We start from the raw sequence: 25,600 nt of genomic DNA, 5'->3' as shown, positions 1-25,600 counted from the left end.
TGTGTAAGATTTACAGTGCTCTTCTAAATCATATGAAGTAGCTCCCAGTCTTTTGTAGTGATGAGTATATTCGTGATATTTCGGTAATATTGTAGAGACATTAGGGTTTTTTGGAAGCCAGAGAGATGAAAAATTAGCAACCGCCTTCGCCGGGAATCAAACTATGGACCTCTGGAATACCGGCCCAGTGTGCAGAACCACTACACCACGAAGACTCGCTAGGGAAGCGAGAGAAATGCCTTATATACTCCACTTTTTAAAGGGCGACTACGGTTTTAGGGGACATAGTCGCTAAATCCTGGGTGCGGAGAATCATCATCCACAACTCTTTTTAGTTCGGGCGCCACTTGTAGAGACATTAGGATTTTTTGGAAGCCAGAGAGATGAGAAATTAGCAACCGCCTTCGCCGGGAATTGAACCACGGACCTCAGGAATACCGGCCCAGTGTTCAGAACCGCTACACCATGAAGGCTCGCTAGGGAAGTGGGAGAAATACCTTATAACATAGGGGTTATCATTTTCTAGAACAACTGTTAATCATATTCGTGTCATGTCATTAAATGTTTGACCAGAACCTTCTGTTCAGATTTTTCTCCGTCTTCCTTTATTGTGTCAAAAAGTTTTCCACGTAATAGTGAAGCCACACTTATTATTTAAAAATTTCTGATGCAATGTAACGTAATAACAGTAAATTTAAACCAAGCTCCTTTGACGTGTAATGTTAATATGAAATAGCTTTTCTTAAAACGTCCGTCTTGAAGGATGCCTTCTGAAGGAAAAGCCAATGCTTTAGCTTGGAATTTGCTGAAAATGGCTAAGCGATGAATTTCATTATTTATTATTTGTTTTATAAATAATTTTAGTATTTATTTAAAAATAATAGAACGAAAAATTTTCTAATTTTCAAATGGTAAGAATGCGTTCTAATTTAAAAAGGAAAAATGTTTTGCAAACGAATGTAAAAAAATGGGCATGGAATGGGCTTTCATAACCGGAATGAGCATCGCCTGAACGAGAGGTTTAATTCTAAATTTATTTAATTTTTAAGTTTCAGCCGTGCTGAAAGTCTCATGGTAAATTCTCTTTAAGACGTCGCTGTGCTTTGCCTTCATTATTCTTACCTTAGGACTTTAACCTTGCCCAAAATGAAACTCACGTTTTCAAGGATATAGCTTGAATTAATGCAAACACTCTTGAATAAATACTCAGCAACAGAGGCACTGAAAGAGACTGTTAATTTAAATTCCCAAATTAAGTTACTCTTTGTGCATGGTTGCGGACCTTCCTGGAGTCTCTGTGAGCTCTTAAAATGGCAGCTAGCTCAAACAGATCTTTTGTGCTTGACTTGTCCCAAAACCGAACCTCTCGGCACGAAAAGAATAGCACGATTGACATTCTCACCCAAAGTGCTTGAGGATAAAAGACTATCATTCACGATTTCAGAAAGAGCCGGATCTTTCGACGCAAAATGAAGTTAAATTAGAATGATTGATTACGTTAGAGCGGGTGTTGAAATCTGGGGTAAATTATGCGCTGTCCTTGCAGGAAAAAAGTCACTTAAGCCAAGCAAAATAAACGGTATTGAAGTTTGAAAACAAAGACCATGGTGTGCAAAATAACGGTTCTTGTATACTTCGTAGCTTATTTTTTATATTTTAAATTCCGATGCATGAAGATCTCACAAGGAACATAAATATTGCAAATTAGATCGCATTTGAGGTTATTTAATGTTAGTTTAAATAGAAAGTCTTTGAAAATGATCATAAATTCCTTTTTACGCTAATGTACGCCGCCATTACTATACTTATTCTATAAGGTGTTTCTCCAGCCTTCTTGGCATGCCTTCGCGGTGAGTTCTGCACGCTGGGTGCGTATTCCAGAGGTCCGCGGTTCGATTACCGGCGATGGCGCTGTTTACTTTTTAAGTCTTATTCTTCCACTTAACCTAATGACTCTACAATTCTATTGTATAAAGGCTTTTAATGTTCGGAAATGTAGTTTTTCGTTTATGAATCGTGATGAAATTTTTATCTCAGAATGAACTTGAACAAACGTTTTCTTAAAATGGTAATGAAGGGGAAAGAAGAAGAAAGATTTTCACTGTTTTTAAAACTGATTTCAAATTGTTTTACGCCGTTAGCTGAATAGCTGTTCTACATAATGCGGATATCAACTATTTTAAGGTCATAATTTTAGATTAAATTTTACTTCATATCGAGATAATACGAGTACATAAATTCATTACAATTTTACAGTTATTTCCCAGACGTAAAATAATGAGAACATTCCCGCAAGTCAAATTTAGGCTTGTTGTAATTCGAGATTGCTGTTAATATTCAAATGTGTTTGCACTAAAAATTTGAAGGAGGACTTTAATTTTGAAACCATTTCTTTTCAATTCTTGTTTACAATTAGAACTCCCTACCAGAATGAGTTTTCAGAAGGTTCAGCTTACTTCGATAGTGAGTGCTAGACGTCCTTAGTAGCACGTGTTTGTCTTCTAGCTAAATCATTCTTGAAGCTGTTACGCTCGTCCATATTATACGTGCCTATTGCTATTCGCTGGCTAGTGTAATTTAAGGGCCAACTGCGTTAGATAATTGTGTCTAGCTTCGGCTAAGTCTAGTGTAGTTAATAGTAAATCTTAATAGTTATTCTCGTTAATAATTATTCTTAGTAAAAGCCCGAGTAGAGGCTTTCCTGCAAGCCCGAGAAGGGGCCGACTGTTATTCTTATTTGAGTGAATAAAAAGGGTTATTTAACCCTTCTCGAGTCTACGTCTTTGTTGTTCTGAATTCAGCGATAAGTCGCTACGTAGTTCAATAGGTTCCTCGACGTTTCATCAGAGATAACGGGCTAGGAACAATACAGTCTATTACATGCTTATATACTTTTATCAATCTCTCTACATCCTACATATCTGTCTGTATATCTGTAGCCTAGAATCGATTTACCGTTTTTGAAGCGATCTTTCTTTGGTTACCCAGAAAGTCTTACTATCACCATAGTCTTCCTGTAATACTTGGTTGCACTAAGTTGTTTGTTAAAGCCATGAATAACAAGAATATGAATCTAAGGGCAGTTTTTGGCGCAAGCAAACTGCATTCCTTAATTCCGTTAGAAGTTGTAGGTGACAACTGGGAAAAAAATTTCACATTGCTATTTACCTCTGTAAAATAAAGTTTCAAGATGGAAACATAAACATAAAATCACAAGTGGAAAAAGCGCTTTTATATTTCCACTAATTTAAGCAATTTCTATATTTTAAGAGCATATTTTGACTATGACATGATCCCTTCAAAAAATCATATATTGCTGTAAGTTCAAGAACTGAAAAAGTGTAAAATATGTAGAAATAATCCAAGTATGTAATCAATGATGATCTACAGTTTTTTTTTTAAATATACGTATACTTAACCCTTTAAAATGTGTTCACATCATTTGCATAATCAAATTTACAATAAATTAAAACCAAGCTACTTTAATTTTACTTCAAGTGCTTAATGCTGAGAAAAATCGTGTCTGTCGGATTAAAAAATAAAGTTAGTTCTTATGCATATTTAATGCCTTAATTTCTGCATATCATACATATTCTTCATTTTATTACGACTTAATATTAATTAAAATACTTTATATAGATATATAAATAAATACATCGTTTAACATACTTTTAAGTTCAGAATGTATTTAAATTGCATTTCATTTAGTGAATTATCTTATCTTACTTCTTGATAAAGAATGACATCTTCGGTTTTTTTTCAATCTTTTTAAATTATTATTAATTATGTTATTAGCCTATGCCTCTCTGTAATATTGGAAAAAAATATGAATTGATAACTTCCCTTATGAATTGTTTTTAAGGAATTTGTTCAAAAAGATGATTAAAATGGTGTCCCCCCTCTTCCTGTATAATTAATGAGTTTTATCCCAAATCTTTTTTTCTGCACTTGTATATCATATATCGCAAAAAATTTATCTCTTTACCCCTTTTTTTTTCTTTGTTTAGTTTCATTTAATTTTTATTTGCTTTCTAGTCTCATTATTTCTTATTTCTTCTTCATTAGGCTATTGCTACGTTCTGGAGACTATATATTGTTTAGCCTACAATCAGAGATTCCAAAGGAAATTCCTCTTATTTAGTTGAGGGAAATGGTAGTAAATCATATACATTATTTTAACGAACTATTTTCATGTATGAAGATGGTTGGTTCACTTAAAATAACTTAAAAATCACCATATTATCTATAACATGTTAATATATTGATCGTAATTGCAAATGGTTATATTTTTATGTTACTAATTGAGCAATTTCTAATAGGAAGGAAAGATATATAAAATAATGAAATTCTTTTTTTGATAACTATTTACTGTAGACTTTTATCATTTATAGCAACGGTTCTCAGCCTTTTGACTAATGCGTACCATCTAAACAAAAAATTGAAAAACTTTAATACCACCACGCATTTACAATGACTGTCTTTCAGCTTCTCAATAGAAATTTAAAAAAAAAAAAGTATTTTGCAATTTGCACAACCTATTGGCTATTTGTATTAAATATACACATAAAATATAAGATTAAAAATTGGTTATCATTTTAATTATCAAAATTTAAGTTTTACTAAAATTTCTAAAACTTAGTGTGAATTTTAGGGTGAGAATGAGTTAATTCTGTGCAGAATTTTATTGTGAATAATTCTTAAAATGAGTGTGAAATTTGTGGCTGTTTAAGAGAGATCAATTTCTTTATATCAGATGATATTTTACTTAGCTATAACCGTAAATTAGGATCTTTTTGAAATTTGTTCTGTATTTATTTTTCAAATATAACATGGAAGAAAATCCATGCTCACACAAATAGGTTGTGCAAAAAGGCAATAAAAATTTGATAGTTTTATTTGAAACGCGTTTAAGTTCCCCCCCCCCGTGCAACCAAAAGTTAACAAGGGTGTTATTTTTGAAATCTTCAGTTAGAGTTCGATTGCAGACAATTTCTATCAGTTGTTCTTTTTCTTCAGGAGATTTTTGAACTTAATTATTACAAATATTTTTTTTTTTTTGCCTACCACCAGTGGTACGCTTACCAGCGGTTGAGAATCGCTGATTTATAGCATTTTCAAGGTAAACTCTTAGAAGTTTTCTTCTCATCATAATTGTTCCAGCGAATTTCGATATGGGCATCCTTATTAGAGTAGCAAATAACCATACAGTATTCGGTTTCATTCCAAATAGTCTGAAACATATCCGGTTTATTATTGATCAACAAGAAATCTCCAAGTGATAGCTCTCCTCATTCCATTCGTCTGCGGTATGTCCGGTGTAACTTTTCTCACAGAACATCCGTTATATCATATTTAGGTGCTGAAGGAGAATGTTAAACAGGAATTGGTAGACAATGTTTGTGACGTCAATTCACAAGAAAAAAATCCATGTTCTGAAACTTCCTGATTAGGGATGCATTCTTAAGATTCCGCATCTCTGATTACTTTTAGTTAGTTGCCAAAAAAGGTATTACTTCTCTTACAAACATTCGTAAGGGATATTGACGCAAGTAACCGTAACATGCTTGCAACTTTCAGCTTTTCTTAGCTGTGTTCAGCGGTATTATTGAACGCATTTTTTTAACTATTACTGAGTGACCTGGCTGAGACGTTTAAGTTACTTTTCGTAGTGAAATCTAACATCAGTAACATACTAATTTAATTCATTGACCCATAACATGACTGCATCCTTCTTCTAAGACGCTGACATTGTTTTCGCGTTCGGTTACACTCGGCCCGCCAGTGGTCGAGCAGCAAAATCGCTGAACAGTGGTAGTTCTGACCTAAGTTCGAATTCAAGCGAACGGGCTGGATGCGTGGACGTTTTGTCATATTGTAGAGGCATTAGGTATTTTTTGGAAGCAAGCAAGATGAAAAATATGCTACGCCTTCGCCGGGAATTGAACCACGGATCACCACACCACGAAGGCATGCCAAGAAGGTGGGAGAAATACCTTATATACTCCTCCTTTTAAAGGGCGACTGGGGTGTGTAGGGGACCTAGTCGCCAATTCCTGGGTGTGGAGAATCATCATCCAACACCCTTTTAGTTCGGGCGTCAGTATAGAGAGATTAGGTTATTTCGAGACCGGAGAGATGAAAAATATGCAATGCCTTCGCCGTGAATCGAACCACAGACCTCTCAATTACGCGCTGAGCGTGCAGACCACCACACCACGAAGGCATTCCAAGAAGGCGGGAGAAATACCTTATAATGTGTAATGTGTATACGAGCCAGTCATCTTTAGAAAGACTTCCACGAAGTCATCTGTTCCTTTGAGCAGATAGCCCTAGTGTGCTTTCCCATAAGAAACTAAACCAAATCGTCTACATTCATTTGCTGACGTAAACTCCTGAGCTGGGATGATTTGGCGTGGGGGAAAAGTTATTATTCTATTTATTTTCTCAAGTCAGAAAGTGCATAATGAATGGCTGGAGAAATGTGATTTATTTATTTTGGATCATTCTCATGTAAATGTGTTGCACCATAAGTGGGTCTTATTCTCCTTTTCTAGATTTAGACAACTGTGAATCAGGTAACAAATTAATTAAGCTTAATTCCTGATTTAAAGAAAACAAATTAATTTAGCGTATTAATTCCTGATTTAAAGAAAAATAAAAGACAAATAAAAAAGAAAGGCTTCAAGCTAACCGATAGAGAACTACTGTTTAATATCTAAAAATACTATAATCGTATTCTAACCAAGATATTTTGAAGTTTTAACAATTAATAACTTCCTGACAGATTTTTTTTTTTTTTACAGTAAAAAACTCTTTCTGGTAGAAACATAATACTGTAATATATAATATAGCTACTTGTATGAAAAGCTGTCAGCTATTTCATTTTGAGTAAAGGTTTCATTGACGTCAAGAAGTTTTTAAGATCTAGTAATTTTCAGTTATTTTATCTTTAAAAACTTATTATTGTGTTTTATTTGCATTTCTTTTAAGCGCTAGGTGTTGTAATTTATATAGTGTGCATCTCTTAAGTATAAGAATGATCCTGTTTATTATACGATATTTTTGAAAAATATAAAAAAAATCAGATGCCTTTTTATGATTATCTAGCAGATGTATGACTTTATTATAAATTTGATTTTTCTTAAGTTTATGTGGTTTTGAAATACGTATTTGGCTAAAGATGAATACAGTGTAATTTGCTTTCCCACCCATAATGCGGTTAGTAATGTTTTGACATTGGAAACACATATATGTTAGTCTTGCTATTTAAAAAAAAAAAAAAAAAAAAATTACAGTTATATAATGTTACTACATCAGGGCACTTATTATATTACCATAGGGACCAAACAAGTGTTGCCATTTCGCAAGATGTAAGATTAATCAGTTATCACCCACGCAGGCTAACGTATTGCATTTCTCAGAGGTGTTTCCATGTTCCATAAGTTCTTAATTTACCTTTCGAGTCAAAGCAGCTAATGCTCAGCTAGCTGAGAGATTTACAGCAATAATTATTTCATAATAATGTATAGCGTTAATTTTTTTATAATATAGCTTTCTGTTGTAATTTATTCATGTGATGTATAATTAATGTGATCTGTAGTGATCTTAACCAACATTTTTTATTAACATGTACTTTACTATTGCAATTCATAAAAGATACGTATGGCATATATTACATATATCTGCACAGAACAATCGTTTGTGCGCTGCTTAATAAGAAACGGCAGACTACCCTCCGAAAGGGCCCATCAGCGGCTGAGCGGTAAAGTCGCTGAACACTTTCGTGGTTTTCCCCATTTGTAAAATGTACACGAGGCAGTTTTCTTAAGAATGTCCTTCACTAAGGCATCTCTCCCCTGGCAGAGACTTTGCAAAGCCTCCGCTCGAGGCTGTGCCGTAGTCACATAAACCAAAACCTTTCCCCCCCCCAAAAAAAAGTTTTATTTATTACAATATTCTTTTAATATATATTAAAAGATAATAATATATATTCTTTTAATATATATTCTTTTAATATATATTAATATGTTTCTTTTTCCCCTCCTTTTACTATATTTAATGTAATCTGCATCAACTGGAATATTCCATAGGTACTGCAGGAGGGAATTTAATGACTGAAAATGCAGAATTTGTGAACGACCAATAAAATATTAATACTTCTTAATTTGCTATATTCGCTCTCCTCTTAGAAAAGTAAACTGTTATAAGAAAGGAAATTTAACATAAATTAAACAACGGTGAATAATGTTTTAAAGAGTCTATATTATAAAAGTGTGATTTATTTCTATTCCTTAGAAAATTTAATTAATTAATATAATTATATTTGCTTCGTTTCAAAACATATTCATTCTTATTTCATTTAATATTCCTTTTAAACAACATAATACTTAATTAGATTAAAACGTATGGAACATTATGCAAATACGTTTCATTCTACGAAGTTCTTATAATGTCTTAAGTGTAAACAACACATTCCCTTTGATGCTATTACTAATATTCATTAATGTTTTTTTCTCTTTTTTTTTTTTCTTAGGTAAGTGTATTAGAAAATTACTTCTGAAAATTTTGAACCCCATGAATAACCATCTGGTGCCGTAAGTGTTCAAATTAATTTTTCGTATTAATTAATCATGCTAATTAAATATCGTTCTTTTAATTTTCCTTTTCTTTAAGGAAGAGTAATTTTTTTTTTGACTAATTCTCAAGAAACATTTCCTAGAGTGGATATTTTTCGTCATAAAAATTGTCTTTTTTGAATCTATAAAATAGCAATTCAGCGTTGAATGCTTGCTGTGTTAAAAATACGTGCTTTCAAGGAAAGAATTGTTCCAGTCAAGAGGAGAAAATAACGGAATTATTCTGGTATATAAGTGTTTATTTTCAACTTATGTAAGCAAACTAATGTTAAGATGCATATTTATGTGCCTGTTTTTTTAGGTAAACGTAAACATTAATTGATGGGGGTGAGGGAATAATTTTTATTTTGCAGTACATTTACCAGGCACATCACTGTGTATTCATTTCAGTAACAAGTTCACATAAGGATTGTAGTATGTAATTTTACTATAGTGAAAAAATAATATAATCTTCATAAAAGTAAAAAAAAAAAAAAAAAAAGTGTGTTTTAATTAATTTTTTTAAAGTAGAAATTGGTAAAGTTTTACGGATAAAATATTCTAAATCTTTTAGATGTGATGTAGCATTTTAACATTTAAAAAGAAGACTAATTTCAATAAGGGGAATTTTTGGGTATCCATTTCGTTAATTAGCAAGAGACACGTGTTTATTTTTAATAGAACACGCGTAAATATCACAGATTCGTACGTATAATTAACGTAAAAAATACATTTAACAAATTCGTATTTATTAGGTAAATTTTTAACACTCTTCTCATTTTAAAGTAGTGCAGTGTAAATTTAAATTTAGCCTGATTATACGAATATTCGGCGAATCAGAGTCACTTCAGAAAAGAGTTAGACTTTATTTTGGAAAACATTTTATTGCGAAAGGATTATATTCTAGTAAAGATATAAAGCGGTGTACGTATACTCTTACATTTTAATAAAAATAATTAAAAAAAATCTGATGCGGATGCCCCATACCTTACGGTCTATTAAATTATACACATTTTTTGCTGCACTTCATTTAAACTTATTTCCTCCTAACTTAATTAACCGATTTGTCAAAGCAAGCTGAAAATGACATCAAAAGTTGCAAGCTTTGAAATTAAATACACCACTGAATTTCTGACGAATAGGAGTCGTATTTATTCTAATTTTATTTTTTCATAACGACTATAAAACTTTCTCAAATAGGAAATTGCATTAAAAGTTAGATTTTGGTAAGGCGTCAAAAATAACTTTTTTGTTTAAACCTGGCATTGCCAAAATATGTATATTTTCGTCATTCCAAACACTTTTGTAATTGGAAGTATACGGCTACGACCAACGATTGCGAAAATAAAGTCTGGGTAAGAACTTTTAAGCTGATAAAAGGGTGGATATATATATATAATTTTAAAGGACTAATCAATTAGATCTTGGAAGCATTTTAACTATCCTTACACAAATTTTGATTTCAACTTCCACTTACCAAAACGTTTTCTATTCGTTCTGATTGAGCAACGGGGAGGAGTACCGTTCTCAGCGAGAAGTAGTCCTTGAAACAGGAACTAATTTCACCAGGATAAGGAACTGCAGTGTTAAGATAATATTTATACTCCAGTTTGTATAAGTCTTTTGAATTGCATCAATCGTTTTAACAAAAATAATTTTTAAAAAAAACTTAGGGAATAAATGGAAAATAATAATAATAATATTAAATCTGAAAAGTTTCAAATTTTTAATAGCCCAAAAAGGTTTGTTAAGATTTCTGACACTGTTGCTGAGCTCGCAATCTATCAGTCTGCTATTACATTCACTCCTAATACACCCCCTTTTTTTTTTTTTTTTTTTTTTTTTGTCTCTTTAGCTTTATTATAAAACGTAATTTTCTTCGCCCTTACGCCATATACAATTCAACAGCAAAATGACAAAAATTTTAAAACCATCATAACAGTATACATTTTGAATAATTTCCGAAGCAACGTGAAGTGTTGGCATACTCTTTTTTTTCTTCTTTTTCCAGTCTTTTATCAGTTTATTATATAATGCTTGCTCAATTTCCTTACTAAGAAAGAAAGAGAAGGCTTTGTAGAGACATTAGTTTAATTGAAAAAGACGGAGATGAAAAATTAGCAGCGCCTTCGCCGGGAATCGAACCACGGATATCTAGCCCAGCGTGCACAACCACTACACCACGAAGGCACGTTAGGAAAGCGGGAGGAATATCTTATATACTCTCCATTTTAAAGGGCGACTGGGGTTTTTAGGGGACCCAATTGCTAAATCCTGGGTGTGGAGAATCCTCATCCAACACCCTTTTAGTTCGGGCGCCACTGTAGAGACATTAGGTATATTTTTGGAAACAGGAAAGATGAAAAATAGCAAACGCCTTCGCCGGGAATCCAACCACGGACCTCTGAAATACCGGCTCAATGTACTGACCACTACACAACGAAGGCACGCTAGGAAGGCGAGAGAAATGCCTTATATATACTCACTCACCCTTTTAAAGGGCGACGGGGGTTTTTAGGGGACCCAATCACCAAATCCTTGGTGTGGAGAATCCTCATCCAACACCTTTTTCGGGCGCCACTGTAGAGACATTAGGTTAATTTGAAAAACCGGAGATGAAAATTTAGGAACGCCTTCGCCGGGAATCGAACCACGGACCTCTGGAATACTGGCCCAGCGTGCAGAACCACTACACCACGAAGGCACGTTAGGAAAGCGGGAGAAATACCTTATAGCTTTAGAAAAGTTTTTTTTTAATTGCAAAATCACAAAATATTTAAAAAACAGCAATCTGTAGAATTCCCGCGTGGCAATCTCGCGCGATGAAGATAAAAAATATTTTTTTCTGTGGTTGCCAGTGCTCGCTTTGAAATCGTTGAGATTTTAGATTAAAAATTCATTAAAGATTTACAAATATGAAATAGATTACAAAAAGTTCGAAATTCAAAATTAGGTGTTCCAGGTGCCTATGTTCGGGTGGAGGACTGCATTACTGAAAATTTGATAGCTCTAGATACCGTCGGTTTTTCACAATAGGGTGAGAGAAACATGCATACATTCATGAAAATTCTTTTTTAGTTAATTTCCTTAAATGTAATACGGGATACAATTTAAAAAGTGATACGCCATTTATAGTGATTCAATGCAAAATGTTATTTCGAGACTAATTTCCCATTGGTGACTAACATCCTTTTTGGGCTAATAAAATTTGTATTTAAGAAAATTAATTAAATTTTGTTGCTCGAATCCTTATCAACATAGTAATCAATAGGTTAAATAATATATGTATATATTAAATTGCTTAATTGCAATAAAATTGAATGATAGTTCCATAACAGGGAATTATTTTCAATAGAAACGTGTGAAAGAGCGAGTTGTTATTTCTTCGGTGTTTTAATCTGTTTTTAGTAAAACAATCATATAAAAACGCAGATCCCGAACTAAAGATAAACACGCATCTTACTCGATCCTTATATCCTGCTCCTAATTAATGTGATCCACAAGATGACATTAGCTGTCTATGGTGCATCATCAAACAACACATTACTTCCTTTCTTGTGATTGCGGTTTTGGAGCACATGCTTAAGGATCACGCGACTGATACAGTTTCCTCGACGAAATGGCATCATTAAGACAAGATCATAGCACTTTCAGTCTTTTATAGCACAGTTAAACACCAGATAATTTGTCTCTGCCCTCTGTGGATGTCTTAATACTACATTTGAGAGATGATTCGACGAGTAATATTTGAATTTGTGTCTTATATCTGTAGGAGGCTGCACTAGTTCCTCTTGCTCTGATTGGACATCTTTTAACACATTTAATAGTTAATGAAGTTGTACTGTGGAATTTGAATGTTATAAAGCTGTGTTATAACACTCAGTATAAAGGAATCCGTTCTGGATTGAGTACATGCATTACTTTAATGGGAAACTAGGATGTGACTTTGAATTGTGTCAAATGTTTGTTGCAATTGTATCGAGATATTTTTAATCAAAAGTGTTTTACTAAATTTGTAGAGTCATTAGGTTTCTTTCGATGCCGGAGACGTGAAAAATGAGCAATGCCCTCACCGGGACTCGAACCAGGACCCTTCGAATACGCGCCGAGTGTGCTACCGTTACACCACGAAGGCATGCTGGAAGGAGGGAAAAATACCATATATACTCCCCCCTTTGAAAGCACGACTGGAAATTAGGGAACCCAGTCGCCAAATCCTGGCGGTGACGAATTATTTTCCACCACCTTTTAGTTTGCGTGCCACTGTAGAGTCATTAGGTTATTTTGAATTACAAGCATGATAAATGAGCAATGCCCTCGTTGCGAAACCTGGACCTCTCGAATACGCGCTGAGGGCGCTACCGTTACACCACGAAGACATATTAGAAGGAGGGAGAAAATGTCTTCTAAACTATTAATTTTAGATTTGTAATTACTGATGCTTAACTACACTTCCCACTGTCGCAGCGTAGACAGGACATGTATGAGGTATCTGGGAACGTTTGCATGCTGGCTATAGTTTCTGGTTTATCGTTATATGAATTTAACTTTTCCAGTATTAAATAATTATGGACCTCTTAAATCTTGCGATTTTCATGACTTTGTTACGAGAAACTTGCCATTAGTACCGAAGTGGTACGCTAGAGAAAATGTAAAAAAGTAACATAGATTAATGTCATTATCATTTATACGTTATCGGTGCGAAAAAGCTTTCGTTATGCTATCAACTCAGCAATAGAGCCATCAATATCAGTACTGCAAATGAGCCTTAAATTGCTCTTCAAACGATATGGAATACATTTAGAAACCTACACTTAATCATGAATCGTTTTTCAGTTATCCGAGATGCATACATACGTGGATACAGACGTCACGAAAAAATCTCTTCTGAATCCATTTTATAATCTGTTTTGGAGGAAAGAGTCTTTTATTCTGTCCATAGGTACTACTGTCACTCAAACAAAATCGTTTAAATGGATTCGAGAGCAGTCAAAATAGGTATTTTCGTTGAAATATGGTACCCGAAATTTTTCGCGATTACGATATTTCCTTATCTTCCTAAAAGGAAATAAAATAAAAATTAAAAAAACGTATACTCTTTTTTTGGTAGCTAAATTTCCATGATATAAAATATGACACTACTGAATTTCGTATATTTGCTTTGCAAATGTTAAATAAAGATATTTAATCAGATGGTATTTGCAAGTTAAAATTAGCTTTGGATTTAAGATGTTGAGTTATAATGTGTAATTTAATTATGTTATAATAATTAATGCATTCAACTTCAAGTTTTGCACACATTTATAAGATATTTTATTTTCTGTGCTAAGTCTTCCGGTAATGGAAAATAAGCTACATTACGTGTAAATGGCTATATAATCATGAAAAATTGTTTCGGCTTCAAGAATGAATTGGAAAAATTCATTTTCTTTGTGACGTTGTATAGGCACTAGGATTTTTTTGGAAGCAAGCAAGATGAAAAATTAGCAAACGCCTTCGCCGGGAAACAGACCACGGACCTTTGGAATACCGGCTCAGCGTGCAGAACCACTACACCACGAAGGCACACTAGGAAGGCGGGACAAATACCTTATAACGTTTAATCAAAGCTCATATTCTGTAGAAATTTAGGCATGTTGCCTGACTGAAAAGAGGCCCGTAAAACAAAGAAAAAACTGACATTAAATTTATCAATAAAACTGAAGCCTATTTTTGATAAATAATTGATGAAATGATGTGATTGATAATTTAATATAAATTTCATTTCATAGCTTCGGAGGTGCACGCTCGTAGTTCACATGGAACTCGAGATTTGATAACAGTCCCCAAATGTCTTCCCCATTTATTATCACTGTAACCACAAACAAATAAAATTTTGTACTACCCCCTTTCCTTCCTCAAAAGAAATGCTTTTCAGAAGTATTGGTTTTAGCATTGAAAGCGGAGATCAGCTATTCTATCATCCCAAGAGTATCTATTCTAGTAGAAAATATAAAATATCCTTCTAGAATTTACAAATTACTTGGAATGCGTGTGTCTTAAATGAAATGTCTTGGAATGTTTGTGTGCTCTTTGATCTTTGTGAAACATTAGTAGTTTTATGTTTTATGCATGTCAGGCGTTTTCCTTAACTTTCGAATTGGAATGCAGTGTTACGTTAACTTTTAGTATGAAATTAAATTATTCTATTCTAAATAAATATATTTGATTTCTATATGCATTAAATCGAATAACATTTTAAGTTATAAAATGAAAAGAAGGAAAGTATTTTGTAGAATAAGGTCTGTCATCAATACAAACTGTCAAACAAGTATTTACCCTCGGCTAACAGCTAATTTATTAACATAATAGCAATAAGTAAATCTCTAAAATTAAACTCTAGGAATCATTGCGTTTGATTATGATGAGCTTATTCCTTATCAAAACAGAGTATGTACGTGCAGTCAGGTTCATTTCTCATCATAATCAAGTACAAAGGTCCATTGAGATTAATCATAGCCAAATGCAGTTGTCCGGTGACTTGAATTCGTCATCATAATCAGCTAGCTAATGAATGGCCCAGAGATTGAACCACAGAAACATTGTAATTCATGTCCTGTTTGATATCTTGTGGATGAATTCGCTGACTGCATATGGTTTCCATGGTTTTTATTTGCGTAAGGTAAATACGAGACATTTTCCCTAATTAAGTTTTTCTCGGAATACTTTTCTATGGCGAGTTGCCGAAGAGAGCTTTTCCATTATCATGTTTTCTAACGTAATCTAATTTTATCATGATTAAGCGTAATTAAGAGTTATAAATGAATAAGTTAGCTCTTTATCGTAATCAATTGTAATGGAGATGATAAGGCTACTAATTTAAAGAATAGGTGAATACTGATGAGATTAATAATCTCAATGAAGCTATACATGTAAAGAAACAGACAACTCACAATTTATGATACAGTTAGTATAATTACATATAGCTTCAAATTCAATATATTTTGCCTAACAATTTTACGATTATTATAATGCATTGTTGCTTGTGTACGATTCGCAATAGACTGAATGCGCGCAGGTCCGATGATACCTTGATAAAATTCATTTTATCAAGAAAACAAGATTTCAGAGTTCTGGAATTTTCCTCAGTGGTACTCGTACAGAGTTAACAGCATTACAGTACAACCAGTAGTTACACTTCAAACTGCTAAGAGCGTTAAGCACAACGGAATGCAAAGCGCATCTAAAGTGAAAGCTAACCTGAAGATATCTAAGTATTCCGAACTCACACCTCGCAACAACAGCAACAACGGACTAGTCTTATATAGTTTTCACGCGGCCGCCAAGATATTTCTAGTACTCACTTCTTCTCGAAACCACTGGAAGGCATATGAGGGACGCTTTACGGTTAAAGCCACACAGAACATCAATTACAGTTATTCAGTTACTATGCCTACTACAATGTTACAGGGATCGGACCAATATGTCGCGAAATTATCGCCAAGTTTGGCGACATTTGGGAGTTTCTCGCTACCCATTACCAAGCTACCCATTTACTTAATGTTAAATGGTTTTGCCCCTGTATTCTTAATTTCTCGATATAGCTTGTCTAACTAGATTTTTTTTTAATGTTACATTACACATAAACATACAGCAATTTAACATATAATTGCAGTAAAATCACTTATATATGTACAATATTCGTAACAGTATCAAAAATATGTCAAAAAAAATAAATTCGTTTTTCTTAAGGATTTGTAGTTTATACATTTCGGTACCAGGTCATATGAAAAATGTCTTATTTTGTAATTTTCAAAATAAATATAGCTCGAAAATAAAGAAGCTTTTTCCTAAAATCAAAGTAATTCCTAATTTTATATTGATTTGAAAAAAAAAAAAAACATTTCTAAATTTGGGAAAAGATTTGACAGCTAATGCTAATGAGTAAGTAATTCTGAAACATATTAAATATACCCATAATAACTTAAGAAATGCTAGACTCATAAAAGAATTAAAAAAAAAAAAAAAAAAAAAAACGAAGATCACTGTCTTTTAAGTCAAAACAACTTTAGTGAACCCGTCTTCTTATCTCTCTTTCTTTATTACTCTTTCTTTCTTTTATTTTATCTACTGTTTAATCTGTACCTTTTTCTTAATAAGAACCGGTTTAGGAGCTTTAATGATATCAAAAACGAATCGATATATGTGATTCATTTTTTTTTCCCTCTCCCGCAGAGTTGTGTCTCTCTTCTCTTCCATCTCTATATTGTCGTATGTGTCAGAGAAAACAGGTAAGACAAGTTGTCGCTTTTGGACTGGCGATCGGCGAGACTGTAGGGCAGAAACAGGTTAAACGCCGTGGGAAAACTTCACAGTAGCTTTTGTTTTACTTATAGTTTTACTACAGATATCGCGTGTGGAGTACAGATTAGAAAATGTGAATGAAAGGGACAACGTGTTGGAAGAAAAGCAACCAGAAAACTGGGGTCGTATCCAAATTTAATATTAGTTAATATCTGGCGTTTGTATAAAGGGTTTCGAGTGAGTTAGATTTACCAAGTTAGAGACATTACGTAGAAGAAATGTCACGGTCTCTGTCAAACAATTTTTTGGGAGGTAACGAACATAAATTAGAATAAATAAATAAATAAATAAATAAAAATAAAATAAAAAATAAAACGCATGCAGACTTTTTCTTATCCTTATTTAAAATTTCAAAACAAACACTCGTACGGTACATATTTCATTATATGTTCATAAAGTATGTTTTATGATCGGTTTTCTTTAAGTGAATGTTTGGTCTTTGTCATCACAAATCCCGGCAATGGTATTCCACAAAACCAAGATCTGACGATTGGTTTCCTTCTTCCCGAATTATCTTTAAGCTGTGAGAATGTAAGGATTTTTCACCTTCCTTACCACCTGGTTTCATGGTATAATTAGGGGCACGTTCAACTGGCAATCGGGAGGTCCCTAGTTCAAATACCGCTGAGGACATCATTGATTTTTCATGTTTCCTGGTCCGAAAGAAACCTAAGAATTCTACAAGATCTTCTGAACTTTTTTTTTCTTTTCTTTTTTTTTTTTTTTTTCGATTTCCTTTTCTTTTCTTCCACGTTTATCAAATAATTCGTATTTTGAGGTTAATAATAAATTTGGCACTTCCCCAAATGACCTGTTATTCAATTCTAAACGAAATTATTAGCTTTTAACGTTTTTCTCACTCTTTTCTTCTTTCTCTTACTGAATACTGCTTCTAAAAAAATTATCCAGCAAGCGTATTGTGCAAATGTTGGATTCCAAATGATAACTGTGACATATTTCATTTAAATATTATATGGTATTTTCTCCTTTCTTTCTGCATGCCTTCGTGGTGTAACAGTAGCATATTCGGCGCGTATTTGAGAGGTCTTGTTGAAGGTTTTGCATATTTTTCACTTCTGCTGCTTAAAAATATAGCAAAACGTAATGACTCTACAATGGCGCCTGAACTAAAAGGTGATGGATGATGATTCTTTACCACCAGGATTTGGTGATTGGGTCCCCTAATCCCCAGTCGCCCTTTAAAAGGGGAATTATATATGGTATTTTCTCACTCCTTTCTGCATGGCTTCCTGGTGTAACGGTAGCACATTCGGCATGCATTCGAGAGATCTTGTTTCGAGTCCCGGCGAGGGTATTGCACTTTGACATCTGCTTTAAAAAAAAAGAAAAAAAGAAAAGAATGACACTACAATATATCATAATGAGAAATATATATTCATTTAGTAATAATTCTTTACCAGTACAGCCCATAATAATTTTAAACTACGCATAATAATTTCAAACATACTGTAAAAGCATTTTCGAATAATAGCATATTATAGCGAATGAATTCTAATGTGGGTATTTCTTAATACCACTGCCCACTCAGTTCTTAAAATTAACTCACCTTCTATCGAATAATCGCCTCGTTTATCTTTACAAAGCACATCACTTTAAATGTGTTACGAAATGGGCTCTCTATTCTTGAATAAATTCCCTGTTAATTTAGGCTCTATAGCATAATATTTTCGAAACTTATCATAATGTTATTAAACGAGGAAACTAGACACTTGACTTGTCTCATATTAATTGGTACTTGAATAAATTGCTTAACCACCATTCGGCTGAAGTTTAGAAGTAAATTATTCCGTAATGTTTAAAAGTGTAACCTTGCAGTTTAATGAATCCGTGAATGTTGTACCCTGGTTGATAATTGAATAAATAATTTAATTCAGCAATTCAAACATTTGATTATGTAGGGGCAAAAATATGATACATGTAATAAAGTAAGATTTCATTTAGCATGACTTGATTCGTATTTTAACAGCCCAATACTTGAAACGCAATAATTATGTAATATCAAAGAATAGAATTTTTCTAAAAAGTTCAAATTATGTGTTTCTTCATATTTCAGTTTTATTGGTCTAAAGGCGTGCCTTTTTCCTTTATTTAAATGAATAATTCGATTTTTTGGGTAATTTATTCTTTATCTTTTTTTTTTTTTTTTTTTTAAATTTTAATCTTAAAAGTTGTTCATAATGTCTGAATATCATTACCTGTATAGTAAGCAATGATAATGGAATAACTTCTCAAGACTATATAAAATTTTGCACTCTATCCTCGAGGTATATTTTTTAATTAAATAATGTAATTTATACAATGCTCTTCATAATTTACGAAACTTAAAATACTTAAAACTTATACTTAAAACTGCAAATTACTTTAATTTACAGTTTTAAGTATTGTTGTTGTTCTTATGACTTTATCTCGCTTGTCTGATAGTAATATCAGAACAAGCCCACAAAATTCATCATGGTAAGGAGGGTGGGCAATATTGCTCCTGTCGTTGGGAAGAGCCTTCAGTATTATACAGGTAACAGTACGACTTAGCTCAGTTCCACCCCCCTCTAATTTTGATGAAGAATATCCCGAGGCTATGGGTCCGAAGGTCTCCCACCTCTCTTTTCCTACCACCAACCTCTCGAGAAGACTTTCGCTCGCTGCGTACTTAGAGTGCTCCCCATGCCACATAGGCACTGTACATTTACAAACATCCATTCCTTCTCCGGGAATCGAAACGGGCTTCTGTATGGTAGTCAGAGTCATTAAACTCTATCCCGTTTGAGAGGCATTTTAAGACTTAATATGCAATTAGTTCTTACACATAATTATATTATTTATAATTTTTTAACATTTTATATTTAGCAAAACCTAAATTCACTCGTATGTAATTCAAAAATATCTGCTTCAGTTAATTATGCTTAATTTTCTGTTAGATGATATTATGTTTTTGTTCTCTGTTGTAATTTATTTCGTCATTAAATTAAAATTTTATTTTGGTTTCATTTCGCCTAAGCATATACCTAAGCATTGAGAGAAGCAGTTACAAAGTAGCAAATATTTGTAATAATGTAAACTATATAATGTGAAGTAAATTAAATAATTTCTGCTATATGTTGGTTATTTTAAATTGTTTATGACGACAAAGCATTCATAGCCAATTGTCTAGGGAAAATATCTTCTAGGCAGAACTTTCCTAACATAATCATATAGTCGTATTACACATGCGAAATGCCACAAAACTCACATTCATTGAGCTCGTTCTATCATTAGAAACTGTCCTGTAGCGTTAAATGATTTTGTCAGATTGGTCAATGTGGGCGCTGTGTTCTGGAATCACTATATTTCATATTAGGATATGAATATTAAAGCATAATCTACGCTGACACGATTGGGCCAAACATTTGTAATATCTGGCGGCTATATTTCTATTCGAGCTTTGCTCAAAACCGTAAGTTGTCGAATATATTACCTGAATATTGTAGTATCCAAGTGTGAACACATGTTATCAGCATCTTAAATATTTATATTTAAACGATTCGTAGGAGGATCGTCGTAGTCTATGATTTATTGCCTTGTGACCAATCGCAGTGCAAATCTTGGAACTTGATAGAACCTTCTGGTATCTTAATTCCCTGGCGTGATGAATTCCTATTCATCAAAGCTCTTGATGGATTGCCGAGGCTTATATAACGAGATATAGGGGCTAGTTGTTCACCCTTGGCGGACGTTTGAATAATAGCGCCAAATGGGACTTTAGTTAGATGGGCAATCGTATTAAAATTTAACGCTGTATGATCTTTGGCATCGCCTTTGACAGATGACGTCATATGAATGCATTAGTTATTCAGATTCGGATATAGAGAGTGACGCTTCATCGATAGATATACGTAAAGCGAATGCGGGTAATAGTGAAGTGTATGTAATCTGTTGCATTAGTGGTAAGGTATTTCAGTTCAAACACGTTAAATGTGTGATTAACGTGCAATTGTGTGTATAAATTTTAAGGTTTGGAGTTTTTCATTGAATGGGTCATTTCAGTCTCTAGTTTGCAGCGCTTACCAGTGAATTAAAGTAGCTTTAAGCTTTACTTTCGATTTGATTATTGGAAATTTTAACGGTATAGCAAATTATATGAAGTGATCTGGCTTTTGAAGTAAATGTATTTCTCTCTTCTTACTGCTTGCCTTTATAGTTAATTGGAAAGCACATCCAGTTGGAATACCGCCCAGATGGTATAATAGTTAGGGAAGCCGACTACGATATCAAAGGGCCTGGGCTCGAATCTCGGAGAAGGCATGATTGTAAACTGCCCATCCCTTCATAGGAGGCAACAGTTGCCGACTATTATTTGCCTACGCAACTACTTCTGTCCTTAGGAGTGTTTAATAGTCCTGTCGAATATCCGGCATCCTAAATGTGTCGAATATAAGTACACGCCATTCGATAAAAATTAATAAAAAAATCCGGCTAGAGTCGGGAAATCCGCAGTTGGAGAGGGCATCGCACATTTTTTATGTTTCCTGCTCCGAAAAACCTTTTGATCATGCAAGTGGCTGGCACCACTAGGATTTGGAGTCCGGCTCCGTTCCTTCAACTAACGTTTAAAGTGGGGGTGAATGTAAGGTATTTTCTTCGTCTTTGCCGCATGCCTTCGTAGAATAGTTGGAAAGTACGTACAACTAGCATCGGAAGTTCGGACTTTGCACTCCCCACACATTTTTCATGCTTTGTGTTTCGAAAAACTAAATGACTCTGCAAAGGATAGAATGAACTTGTGTTTCATAATTTTAGTAAAAGCATTTTAAAAATGTAAAATAGCTTTTATAATTATAAAATATTTTCCATTCAAGTGACCTTTTATTGAACATCTGTTCAGATATCGATGTTATCTGATTTTTGTGTATTGACAGGTCTGAAATATCGATGATATCTGATATCGATGGTATCTGATTTCTGTGGTATTAATTTGGTAAATCCTTTGTAGTCTGCAGTTACCGTTAACTCAAAATGTTTATGTAGTATATAATTACCTTTCAATACGGAATATGACTACTAATGCTTCCAAAGAAAACCAAAAATAAATAAATGAATGAATTAATTTATTGATTAGTGGTTTGGTAACATTTAAGAAGGTATATTACCTTTTTAGTATATTGATTATGTCTAAGACTGAGCATAAATTCATCGAAATGGTAAATTAAAAAACTTTACAGTAGTCCACCAATTAACATCAGAGTTGCCTGGAAATATAATGTTTTAATGTACGTAATTGAGTGCATAGTTAGTAATTTTAACTCAAATATGTAATTCTTTTATTGCTTTTGAAACAGGTGATGGCTTTTGTGCCTTTCATAGAATTGCAATGAATTACTTGTAAGAATTAATATATTAACGGTGGCTATAGTGTGCAAAAGTAAATAGTGTACTAATTGTTTCATATTGAAGAGGTAAATATCTCCATTATTTTTTCACGCAAGTGCCTGATTCATGCTGGCTCTTGAGGTTTGTTTTTACAATTTGAAAATTATATTTCTACACTCCATTTTATTTCAACTATTATGCAATGTCCTCACCGGAAGCTCGAATCGGAGTTACTGTAACAGCTACCGGATGTTATAACTGCTACGCCCTGCATCTTAAGTATGTTCTGTACCTCAACTTTAATCTCAGAAATCTTTACAAGCTTATCTTTTGACTGGAAGCATATACAATAACATCCATCTGTGTTGGCCATCTTTTGTTGCGAAATGTGACACATTAAAGTATGTATTTATTATAGGCCAACGAAATCTGGCAGATAATTTTTTTTTCTATTTGTTCAAAATAAAAGCTAGTCCTCCCATTAGATCTCGCGAAATTTATAATGCAGTTGTAATTTTACAGTCATAGGTGTTTCAGCAAGATGTGACTTCAATGAAATCGTGCAGATTCACTCATTCTTCTTGTGGATTTTAGCTTCACTGGTATCTTATGATTAGTTAAAAGATGATAATAAATGAATGTACAGTCCCTCTATGCTGTGTTTATCCCATGCTTTCAAATTGCCCGTGGGTAACAATCTGCTGGAAAGGCTGCATCTCCGAGACGGCTTTCCGAAACGGAGTCAGCAAGTTTTCAGCAAGCCTATTTTTTGTCCCCATCTTGGTGCTAAAAAGCAAACAGGGATACCTCTCCTATCCAGTTTCTCAGCTGAAGGTGGGGACTGGGTGACTGGATAGCTTTTGGCCCGAGGGCAGAAGAAACTTTCTCACGCGCAGTACTACTGACCGCAGCGATTAATCGATATAAGTACCGATTAAACCCTACGGCCAAACTCCATTAACACTAAATGGCAGGTATGAAGTGGCTCTTTGCCTTTTATATAAACGGCAATGGCAAATGAGTTTTGCCCGTTCCGTGAAATAAGAATAACTTTTTCTCTTCGTGTTGTTTCAATAACAGATCCATTGTTTCCATAGCCACGACTCATAGGAAATTATTATTTCGAACTTTTGTTTCTTTAATTCTGTGTGAACAGGATATTTGTTTGCGTAAAGATGGTTTTGCGCTTCACGATCCTCGACAGTATTCGTAACTGTTTTATGACTATTTCATGACTGTAAGGTTTAATTAATTTTTAATTAAAGATAAGGTTAATGTGCTAAAGTTTTATCGTGAGATTATCTCAAACCACAAGAGAAGGATTGCATCAAATTTAAAAGGGTCAAGTTTTTAATAGAGAGATTAAAAAACATACGCGCATATTATTTTTATTTTTTAAAGAAGTTGTGTAGTGTAATAGTAATTTTATGTCTTAATTTAAATATGTATGCAAACAAGCTCAGAACCGTTACTGCATGATAAAATGATAAATGCATCCCTAACATTGTCTGTTTGTAAGGGCATGGGAATCTAAATAGTTTTTTTTTTCTTTCCGTTGGACGCTTATTGTGGTAAAAGATTCGGGTTCAGTAGTAAATACTCGCGAAATTAAAATTTATCATTTGTACACTTAACAGAAAATTTCAGAGTGCGATTGATATTTTTAGTAATATCAGTTTTATTTGGGTATAAAAATTTGGAAACATTTTGCAGGTTCTGGAAAGTGGCACACGAATAAATAAATAAATAAATAAAATCCGAAAGCTTTCAGATTTCATACTACGCCCGAAGGGACTTCTTTTGTGTGTTATTTTTATTTATTAAATAGCTTGTTTTTCGCACTTAAACCACATAAAATTCAATTCAACAGAAATATCACAAAATAGTATTTAAAAACAGCATATCTTAAGAATTTCTGATAGACACTCTCACGCGCTGGAGATAATTTTTTTTTTGGTACAGTGTTGCCATTGCTCGCTTTGAAATCGTTAAGTTTGTTAACTATAATACAGGGCGATAATATTTGGTTGCAACAATTTAAAAAGTAATTCGCCGTTTATAGAGAAACACTACGAAATGCTGTTTTGAGACTAATAGCCCTTATGGGTTGCCGCCCCTTTGGGATAATTTTCTTATTAACTACCAAAAATAACACTGCTTTTTATTGGTCAGTTTTATTCCGACATCTTGACAGTGCAGTTACAAAATGCACAGGCGAGGTGATAAAAAGTAGGGCAGAATAAATTCCATACGCAAGCTTTTTGATTCAGATTTGTTTGATAAAGTAATGCTCTTCTTTATGCGCAATTTCTCCCTCTCTCTAGCGTGCCTTCGTGGTGTAAGGGTTAGCACACTAGGCGCGCATTCGAGAGGTCCGAGGCCCGGCGATGGCATTGCTCATTTTTCACGACTCCTGCTTCCAAATAACCAAATCTCTCTACAGTTGTTGCTGATGCTAATGTTTGTATGTTAAGGCGAAAAAGTGAATTTTGGCTTGCTAGTATTACTATTTAAAGTTTTCACATTGATGCTTCAAATAATTATCATTATTTTTGTAAATTTTTAGCATTTAAGTTTAATTAATATTCTACAACTGAAAACAGATGTGGATATTTAGTAATTTACCATATAATTTTAAACTCCGAATGCGCAAATGACTTGTTTAAAACATTTTATGAGGCATTATTCAAACGACAAAGGCCATGATTTTGTAAACTATGGATTATCTCAGAATGTAAAGAAAATAGCAGCAAATCATTATAATTTGAAGCTATATGTGTTTAAAATATTTGAATTCGAAATGCTGAAACTTTCAAATAGTTTTCAAAGAAATAAGTTGAAGAAGATAATTTATAATTTTCATATTAGATATCTTGGTACCGAAACAGGCTAATTGATTGCGAGGCGAAAAAATTGGCTAATCTTCTCCCTTAACACGTCAGCTTAAGTTAGAAAAAAACATATGTAGCTCATATTATGTTTTGTACCTAATTTAAAAAACTGAGCTTAAATATAAACCTTTACATCTTTATATAGTCTTTACCTTACAAGGATATTTTAGCAGTGTAAACTTAAATTTGTTATTTATAACAAAAAACAGAATATTTATTTTTAATATTGTAAAAGAGAGGTTCTTGACATATTCCTTCGAAATTTATAAAGATTTAGGATAAAATATGTACACAAATTTAAGATTTAATATTTCTTAATTTTAAAGTGAAGCTATAGTTAGTTGTATGCATTAGCTATGGTAAATTATATTGATGACTATGATAGTG

General features: G+C 33.3%; 1 protein-coding gene and 1 non-coding gene across 5 annotated transcripts in view; one reads left to right on the top strand and one right to left on the bottom strand.

Moving 5' to 3' along the window:
- The window catches only part of LOC118195504 (nephrin-like), a 497,037-nt gene that overhangs the window by 211,530 nt on the left and 259,907 nt on the right, over positions 1 to 25,600 (top strand). The gene's annotated exons all lie outside the window — the stretch shown is intronic.
- TRNAT-AGU (transfer RNA threonine (anticodon AGU)) lies at positions 11,246 to 11,319 on the bottom strand. The gene has a single exon. It is a non-coding gene; the product is annotated as a tRNA-Thr (tRNA).

Source organism: Stegodyphus dumicola, chromosome 1 (assembly GCF_044657685.1).
Source record: "Stegodyphus dumicola isolate Sdum_Otavi_A_Nest chromosome 1, ASM4465768v1".
NCBI classification, from domain to species: domain Eukaryota; kingdom Metazoa; phylum Arthropoda; class Arachnida; order Araneae; family Eresidae; genus Stegodyphus; species Stegodyphus dumicola.
The sequence above is the reverse complement of the archived record's forward strand: the minus strand, read 5'-3'. Positions and strand labels throughout refer to the sequence as shown.